The 9164-nt window shown below is 42.2% G+C and overlaps 1 long non-coding RNA gene across 1 annotated transcript; it reads right to left on the bottom strand.

Annotated features, from left to right (window-relative positions):
- Positions 1 to 829: 829 nt before the first annotated feature.
- LOC112650814 (uncharacterized) lies at positions 830 to 8189 on the bottom strand. Its single transcript, XR_003130472.3, has 3 exons — positions 5875 to 8189; positions 3649 to 3761; positions 830 to 2116 (listed from the first exon to the last, which is right to left on the bottom strand). It is a non-coding gene; the product is annotated as an uncharacterized LOC112650814 (long non-coding RNA).
- Between the last annotated feature and the right edge of the window lie 975 nt (positions 8190 to 9164).

Raw genomic sequence — 9164 nt, 5'->3', positions numbered from 1 at the left:
GGGGATTGAAAGTGTGACGGCCTGACATGCACATGAGTTTGATGTGATCAAGGAAGTCTGACAGGTGGTGTAGATAGAAGAGGAAGAGGAGAGCAGGTTAGCTAGAGGTGGGATGGGGCTAGATTATTCGGGGTCTTCTAGGACTCCTGGGGTTGTTTAGATTTCTTCTGAGTGTGATGCGAAATCATTGGAGGCTGCTAGATAGGAAAGAGGCATACTTTGTGTTGTGTGTTTAAGACAATTTGGCTGCTGTGTGAAGGTTTGCCTATAGGAAGACTAAAGTGAAAGCCATAGGATTAGTTGGGAGACTAGTGTGATAGTCCCACTATGAGATGATGGGTGCTAGAGAAATATGGTAGCGGTAGAGGTGCTGGGTTTGGTTGAATTTGGGATGTATTTTGTTTTTGTTTTTATTTACTTGTTCATGAGATACACAGAAGTGGGAGAGAGAGGCAGAGACACAGGCAGAGGGAGAAGCAGGCTCCACGCAGGGAGCCCAACGTGGGACTCGATCCCGGGACCCCAGGATCACGCCTTGGGCCGAAGGCAGGTGCTAAACCGCTGAGCCACCCAGGGATCCCCGAATTTGGGATGTATTCTGAAGATAAAGCTGGGATGTGGGAGAAAAAGGAATCAAGAATGATGTCTAGGCTTCTGTTTAAGGTACTGGGTAAACTGCAGTGCCATTTACTGAAAGGAGCAAAACTGTAGAAAGAATCAATGTGTAGAGAAAGCCAAGAATTCTGTTTTGGTCATGTTTTATTTGAGATGCCTGTGTTAACATCCAAGTAGGTCAGGGCATCAGATAAATGAGTCATTTACTCAACGGGTAGATGGAATTGGACTTCATAGTGTGCGTAAAGGAGTAAAAGCACTATTCATTAAATTATAGGCAAATATTTTTTTAAGATTTCATTTATTTGAGAGAGAGAGGCAGAGAGATCACAAGCACGGAGAGGCAGAGGGAGAAGCAGACTCCCTGCTGAGCAGGGAGCCTCATGTGGGACCTGATCCCAGGACCCTGGGATCAGGACCTGAGCTGATGGCAGACGCTTCACCAACTGAGCCACCCAGGTGCCTAGGCAAATATTTTAAAGTAAACATTGTACAAAATAGTAATTTCAGCTTTTAAAATTGCTTTCTCCATTCTCACACTCCTTGGATCTATTTTACCCATACTTTCCATATGGGTCTTCTATAGCAGTGTCTTTTCTACCACTAGAACCACGTTTCCAGTCTTCTAGCGGTTTTCCAGAGCACATGATGTTCATGGACAGCTGAGCTGTGTAGATCTGTGTATGCTGTTGCCCCTGGACACTTCCTCCCAACCACAGAAATCCATCTGCTACCTGCGAGCTCCACACCAAAATCACACATGATCTTGCCTTGTAAGGTGATGTCTAGAATTCTTTTTTCCAGTTCATGCAGCACTGGTGATCCCAGGAAAAGCTGCCTAATCTAAGTTACATTTCTTTGCCTCCATTGTTCAAAATTTAGGGTTCGAGTGAGCACCGTGGTAAAATGAGAGATGTCGTAAAGTCCAAACATAAGCTCTGCCTCTTTCTTGAGGGACGATTTAGGAGACAGAGTATCATGCATTTCTGCAGAAATATTAAAGGCTAAAGGATAGTCAGCAGACTATGTCTGGGCCTTGGGCCTCAGGCCTCATACCCACCCTCTGCAATGGGAGAAGAGCTGAGGTCCTTGGGGAATAATTCTCAGATGTTCATTTTGGTGTAGTCTGGCATAAATCCAGTGGTGACTGTGTAACCCAGGGGATGCAGGGAGAAGGCTGGTGTTGCTGGCTTGGGTACACTTTAGGGTGCCCTTAGGCATGTTGATTTGAGTGAAAAAATGAGATTGTCAAATGCCTTCAACATAAGTATTCACATTTCTCTGTGCCACTGAAATCATGATTTTTCTTCATTGAGAAGAGAGGATGTGACAGTCAAGGGGCTTCTCCATAGGACCGTCTAACACATCTGGATTTTCCTCTCTAGACCGTTGAGTCCCGTAGGAAGTGTGGGGATGCGCCTGCTGCCTTCTCCCACCATGCCCGCTGAGCTGCAGTCCCACACAGAGTCGTGTGCAAAAGCAAGACTATGTAGTCTTTGGACTGAGAAAGTGGAAGAGAGCAGTTATTTTCATGAAACTATCCTGGCATTGCAATGTATGTGTTTCCATCCCCCAGGTGGCCTTCCTGAACTCTCCCTGCTGGCCCTATGCCTTTGCTCCCTGCACCACACTCCCCCCGCCCCACCTTTTTTATCTCTCCCTGCCATGTCCTTCCTGCCACTTCATCATCTGGTGGATCCCCGGTTACCCTGTGACACTCGCCTTTGGCAGGACCTCATTCCACGAGCTCCCCCCCCACCCATCACCCTGGGCACCTGGCTTGCTCCTCCCTGATCTGCTAGTGGATCAGGATCGTGTCCTCCCAGAGGCATGGCAGTAATGTGTTCCTGGGTGGGTGTCTTCTGGTTGAGGGGGACTCTCGAGTGAAGGGACTAGGTAGCGACCTGGGCATCTCAGAGTCTTTGCTGGACTCTCAATAACCTTTGCTGAAGGACTAGCCAGCTGTATGATGAAGGGCTGTCTTTGCTTTGGTTTGGTTTTGTATTTTTTAATTTGGTCTCATGTGTAATCCATAGAAGGAGACAGAATGTGCAGCTATAAGAAATGTGCAGCCATTTGATGTCAGAAGGGGTTCTCAGCTTCTAAACACGATATATCCCCTGCCATCTAAACTGAACCTGAAATTGCTCCCCTAAAAATTACATCCTGTTTAAGCTTTCATGAATCCACTATAAATACCCCCAAACACCCTTGGTGAGAATAAACTACCAAGTTCAGTGCTTCTTAACTAAATGTGCATTCAAACCACCTGGGGATCCTGATAAAATCCGGATTCCAATTTGGGGGAAGGAGAGGCTGAGATTATGTATCGCAAATTAGCTGCTTATCTACAGACCACACCTCAGGTGGCCACAGTCTGCACAGAGGTTCTCAAACTTTAGTGAGCATCAGAATTCCCTGGAGAGCTTCTTAAAACACAGACCGCTGGACCTCACCCCCATATTTTCTGATTCAATAGGCCTAGGGCTTAAGATTTTGCACATCTAGTAGGTTTCCAGGTGATTCCACTGGTTCATGGAGAATGGATTTTGAGCCACTCCCACAATGGCTTTGAGAGAAACTGGAGAATGTCACACAGGCCTGCAGTGACTTGGCCTTGACCTGTATCTGCAATTTCTCCCATTCCCCTTTGAGGCCAGCACCACTTTCCACCACTTTCTGTAAACCTACCAGCATAACCTCTGCTATTTCACAGAGAAAACAGAAGCCTTTGCTAAATCAAATTCTTTTTTTTTTTTTTTTTTTGCTAAATCAAATTCTTATCTGGTCCCCTACCTACCAAAATGTCTGCATCTATTTCATTCTTTTTTTTTTAATTTTTTATTGGTGTTCAATTTACTAACATACAGAATAACCCCCAGTGCCCATCACCCATTCACTCCCACATCTATTTCATTCTTGAGGCCCTTTCTCTTGTAAGAGATGAGTAAGCGACCCTCTGCCCAAAGTCAATCTACCTACGGGGCTCTGGATCTTATACTACCACCGTTAGGATCTTTCTTCTTCACTTACCTCTCCAGTTCCTTTTTCTTCTTTCTTTTATTTTAATCATACCCAGGCTTTTCTCATCCTCAAAAATTCCCTTCATACAGTTTCCTTCATTCCTCCCTTTAGTAGTTAAATTTCTAGAAAAAAAAATGAAAACCTGAAATGGGTACTCATTACTTTTTAAAATTCTCAGACACTTTAAAAATCCACTGTGACCTGGCTTCCATCCTCAGGAGTCCCCTGGAAATGCCCTTGTTAATAGCACCAACTTGGTACCAAATTCACTTGATGTTCAGTCATCTACAGTCAAAACACATTCAATTACCTTAACAAACATCTATGTATGGTAATGAGTTCTGTGTCAGGCAGGAAAAGAGAAAGCATTCTAAATTTAAACATACAAGGAACTTCATCCTTACAGGTGCTGAAGAATTGGGAAAACAAACAAACGGTATTGAGACAACCTAGAAATCAGTGGCAGGAAACTGCTACCTCCTGGCTGGAGGGATGGAAGGAAAAAGTGGGGCTATACCATGGCTCTGGTGCCAATGGCTCTGGTGCCCTGGGGCAACTGGAGCCATAGTGGAGATGAGCCCAGGAGGACGATAGTCTAGAGCAGAGAAGGGGGTGACATTTCCTGGCTTCTGCCTTACTCTCTCCCACCGTGGCATCTCTTTGGCCAAACCCAACCAGCAGCCCCTGAGAAGGGAGCCTGAGACAAAACCTGTTGAGGTCAGCAACCTGTTCTAAAGGGCAGAGCAAGAAAAGCATCCAATGGCAAGTTGGCCAAGGACCAACACAGCTTCTATATCAGTATAGGCTTTCTAGATCTATCTCTTAAACATCAAAAAACTATCGTACATCTTGATCTGGATGCCCATAGGCACCTCAAACTCAACATTTCCCCAAATAGAACTGTTATCTTCCCTACCCAGCCTGGTTCTCTCCTGCTTCTCCTACCTCTGTGACTATCGCTAAGATCAACCTATTTCCATGAGTCTGAACCAGAAGATTGTCCTTGGCTCCTTTTCTTGTGCTGCCCAATCCTACTGGTCACCAGGTTTTGCTGATTTCTGCTTTGTATGCAGTTGTCATAACTACCCTCTCCTCACTTTATGTTGCAGCTTTGTTCAGACTCTCTTTGTTTCACCCCTGGACAAAGGCAGAGCTCCCTGACTCTGCAGTCACTGCCATATCTTCTAGATAGTCTAGAACTAGAAGTCTGCCCTCCATGCTGCTGCCAAAAAACCCCTTCCTAACATGCACATTGACTACATCCCTCCACTGCTCAAAATTCTTCAGTTTCCTCAGTAAGAGTCCAAGTCCTCACAGAACAAATAAGTTCTGAATGCCTTCAGGTCTAAGCACAAAATAACGCTCAATTCTGAACACTGGACTGTCATTTTCCCAGGAAAAAGAAGAATCTAGATTAAAGGAAGAGGAGGAGACCGTAAGACATGAAGTTTTGCTGCTAGTGACCATGCGCACCCTTCCCAGTATCATAGGACAAAACTGCAAATGGGGTTCACTTCACGGCATTGCAAGCTGTCACTCAGAACCCCAAGCTTGGAAGAGCCCACTTTGGTTAAATGCTCCACTGTCTCTGTCCTTGATAATTTTGAGCAAGGATCCCCACATATCCATATTGTCACATTGGGCCCCACAAATTATGGAGCAAATCCTGACCAGGAATATCTTATGAGTCTAAATAACATGAATTGAAAGATGGGAGCCCATACGCCTAAGCATACCTAAGCCACATCAGACTTTATAGTCTAGAAAATATAAATATCCCAGGTAGGGAATGACATGATCCATAAAGTATGTGAAAGGGGTAGACAGGTCACTGAGGACAACACGTGGAGTGAGAATGGGAGAAAGGTATTTAAAGCTAATAGGAAAATATCACTAACAGTACAATCATGTGGAAGTCGTACCAAAAAAAACATTCATAAAACAACATGAGTGAAATGACTATGGCCAGGGGGCTGAAACTCTGGATTGAAAACATATTGGGGATGATTTAGAAAAAAAAAAAAAAGTAAAGGTCATTATTTTTATATCCAAGATCATAAGTAGCTATTTTTTTTCTCTTCACTGAGAATTGGAGAGGGGGCAGGGAGGATCCCCTAAATTTCTGAAGGACATGCTATTTTAAATCATGGAAACACCTTTTATGTGTGGATTATTACAAATAAATAGTAAGTCACCAAAAAGCCAAGACTCTTCTTATATTTTCTTGTGGCTCACCTTTCTTGTCTCTTCCTCTTTCTTCTCCTTCCTTTTCTGTTCATCATCTTCTTCTTTTTTTTCTTCCCTCCTCTCAACCTCAGGAAAGGAGCAAGAAACAACAATATTTGTACCAGGTTTTGTTTGAAATTTCAGTTTAGGCCAACGGTCTTGGAAGTCAGCTTTGCGTGTCATGTGGCAAGAGGAAGCAAAACATCAAGCGCCCATAGTGGCTATGACTAGGTAAACAGATGGAGCTACCAGGGACATGGGGATAGTGGGGTTTATAAATAGGAGGTGGTGGGACAGGCAGCTTCACCACTGCTTTTACAGAGATGCAAAAAAAATTGCAAGTGACCTCTGTATCCATAGTGAAAGGCATGCAAGACACCAGGGGCTGCTATCCCGCATCCCCCTGCCCTCCTCCATCCGTGCGTGTGGGCCAGATGGACAGTCCTCACACCTACCACGGTTTAGGGAAAATTCTATTCCCTAGTACGATATAGTGAGCACTGAGGAATTTTTAGATGCTTTACAAAATTCCGTCTCTCTTCCCCCCCGCCCCATGCTAACAGACATAACAATAACAACAACGAAAAGAAACTTAAAATTAGCATTTAAGAAATCCCAGGGGCATTTATATCAGCATGTGCTATGTGCTGATGTCTCATTATATTTTATAGCTTTCAAGACTCTTATTATAGGTTGCTGGGGTTAATTCAGGTCCTCCTTCCCCTGGAATAATTTGAGAATAAAATAACAAACATAGGAACTAAAATGGTGTAGATAAAAATAGTACTGGAGGCAGAGGGACGGATTAGGAGCTTTTGACATCTCACCATTCTTAAACCTGAAAATAGCCTAATTGGAAGCCCGAGGAAGGTAATAAATGACAATTGTTAAATAAAAGCTAATGATTCAAAAATATTAGGTTTTTGAAGTTAGGTGGGTAGATGGAAAAAATGTGGTAGTATTGATTTTGCATTTGCAGCAAAGTATGATGAGTGTGATTTCTGTGTCTTTAATGAGCTCAGTTAGGTTCACCCAAAAATGAATCTGAAAAGCAGGAAATAACTCTGAAAAGGTCTGAGCCGACACTGTCTAGTAACATAGCCACTAGCAATATATAGTTATTAAACATAATTAAAATTAAATACAATTAAAACTACTTCCTCATTTGTACTGGCCACATTTCAAGGGCTCCATCACTACATGTGGCTAGTGGCTACCATATTGTACAGTGCAGGCACAGGCCACTCCTGTTATTGGAGAATGTGCTAGCAGATGAAAGATTTATGTGCTTACACTTGTGTTAATGTTAAAAATGTTAAAGGGGTGGGGTTTAATATTTTGGAAAGCATGTATTAGAAATATTATGGTGGCAATGATGCTAATTTAAACAGAAGTATTTCAATTAAGATGAAAAAGTTAAGCAAAGAGTTTTTAACAGGAGTATAGACAGGAAGGCATGTAATCAATAACTGAGTAAATGATGATCAAATCTGAAAATTTAAGAATTCATCCCAGCAATAGCACATCCTTCTAATATAAGGAAGTGATTACGTTGGATAAACATATAAACAGAATTAAAATGAAGCTTTGCTGCAAAAACCTTTTTTTTAAAAGGAAATAAAATTTGAAGGAAAATGATAAGGGATGAGGGCTAGCCGAAGCTATTAGTACAAAATGGGGGAGGGGGAGCAGTGATGAGAGTTTGTAAATAAAACCAGCAAAGAAAGGGAAAGAGGAGCCCATGAATAAATCTAAAGCTCTGGGGAAGATAACACAAAGAAATTTAGAGAAACATTTGCAAAAAAGTAGGACAAATATTTGCAAAATACTAGAGAAGTATTTGCAAAAAAAAAAAAAAAATATATGGCAATAGGATTTGTAATATGGAGAGCCCATACAAGAGGAATATCCAGACTCTTGCAGGCATATGGGCAAAGGATAAGAAAAGAATTCGCAGAAAGGGAAATAAAACTTGAACACATGGGGAAATACTTTCCTTCGTTAATGATCAAAGAAATAAATTAAAACAAAATGAGGTTTGATGGAACGTTTATCAAAGCAGCAAAGAGAGGGAAAGACGGAGGGACTGCGATATGATCAAAGCAAGGGCCAGCGTGAGAGACCAGCCTCTTTCCCGTGGTTGTCAGAAGGGAACTTGCAGCAACTCCTTCAGCATCTAGTAAAATGTAGCAAGAAACTGTGCACAATCTTTGACCACGAATTCCACCTCTGGCTCTGATATTAAAGCATCCCAAAGCTGTATGATACTTTCTGTACAAACGTTGATGGCACCCTAACTAAAATACCAAGCTGCGGCAAAATCATAGCACAGTGGCTGGACAGAAAATTCTGGGATTAAAAATGCTATGAAGAGTTTTTACTCTTTATTTTATATTTATTTATTTATTTATTTATTTATTTATTTATTTATTTATTTTACTCTTTATTTTAAAATGCACTATGTGAGGGGCATCTGGGTGGCTCAGTGGGTTAAGCGTCTGCCTTTGGCTCAGGTCATGATCCCATAGTTCTGGGATCCAGACTCACATTAGTCTCTCTGCTCAGTGGGGAGCCTGCTTCTCCCTCTCCTCCGTGCTCCTTTTCTCTCTGGCTATCTCTGTCACTATTTCCGTTTCTCTCTTTCAAATAAATAAATAAAACCTTTAAAAAGAAAAAGCACTGTGTGATATTCAAATGCATTTTTTAAGTCCTTTGAATACAAAAAAAAAAAGTCCTTTGAATACATTTAAGTCAAAAATAGAGAAAGTGGAAGACCCCCTTCGCCTCCTCCTTCCATCCAGTCCACCTCCTAGAGGTTGGAAGGTATACTTTGGACACTTTCATATCCATCTATCCATTTTTCCATCAGAAATCACACCAGGTAGGAGTAGATAGCATACTTCATGGGGGTTTGCTTTACACACAAATAAGATCGTCTTTAAACATATTTTATAACTTACCCTTTCACTTTAATATTGGAGCCCCTGCCCTTATAGTACACAATGACTTCCCTCACTCTTTTTAGATGCTGCATAGGGGTACACACATTAGCAAAGGCTGCTTTTTAAACAATTCTCCTGTGGCTGGATATTTATGTGGTCTTCAATATTTGGCTAATAAAATCAGTGCTGCAACAAGTCTCTGTGCTCCTTTACACTCAAGTACCACTTCAGGATACATAGTGGGAAGTGGAATTGCTGGCTTCAAATGACAAGTGCATTTTAGAATCATGATTGATATTGCAGCAGTATACCTGAGTCCCTATTTCTTCAGACTCTCAGTAACACTGCATGTTATCA

This window comes from Canis lupus, chromosome 29, assembly GCF_003254725.2.
Source record: "Canis lupus dingo isolate Sandy chromosome 29, ASM325472v2, whole genome shotgun sequence".
Lineage (NCBI taxonomy): Eukaryota > Metazoa > Chordata > Mammalia > Carnivora > Canidae > Canis > Canis lupus.
The sequence above is the reverse complement of the archived record's forward strand: the minus strand, read 5'-3'. Positions and strand labels throughout refer to the sequence as shown.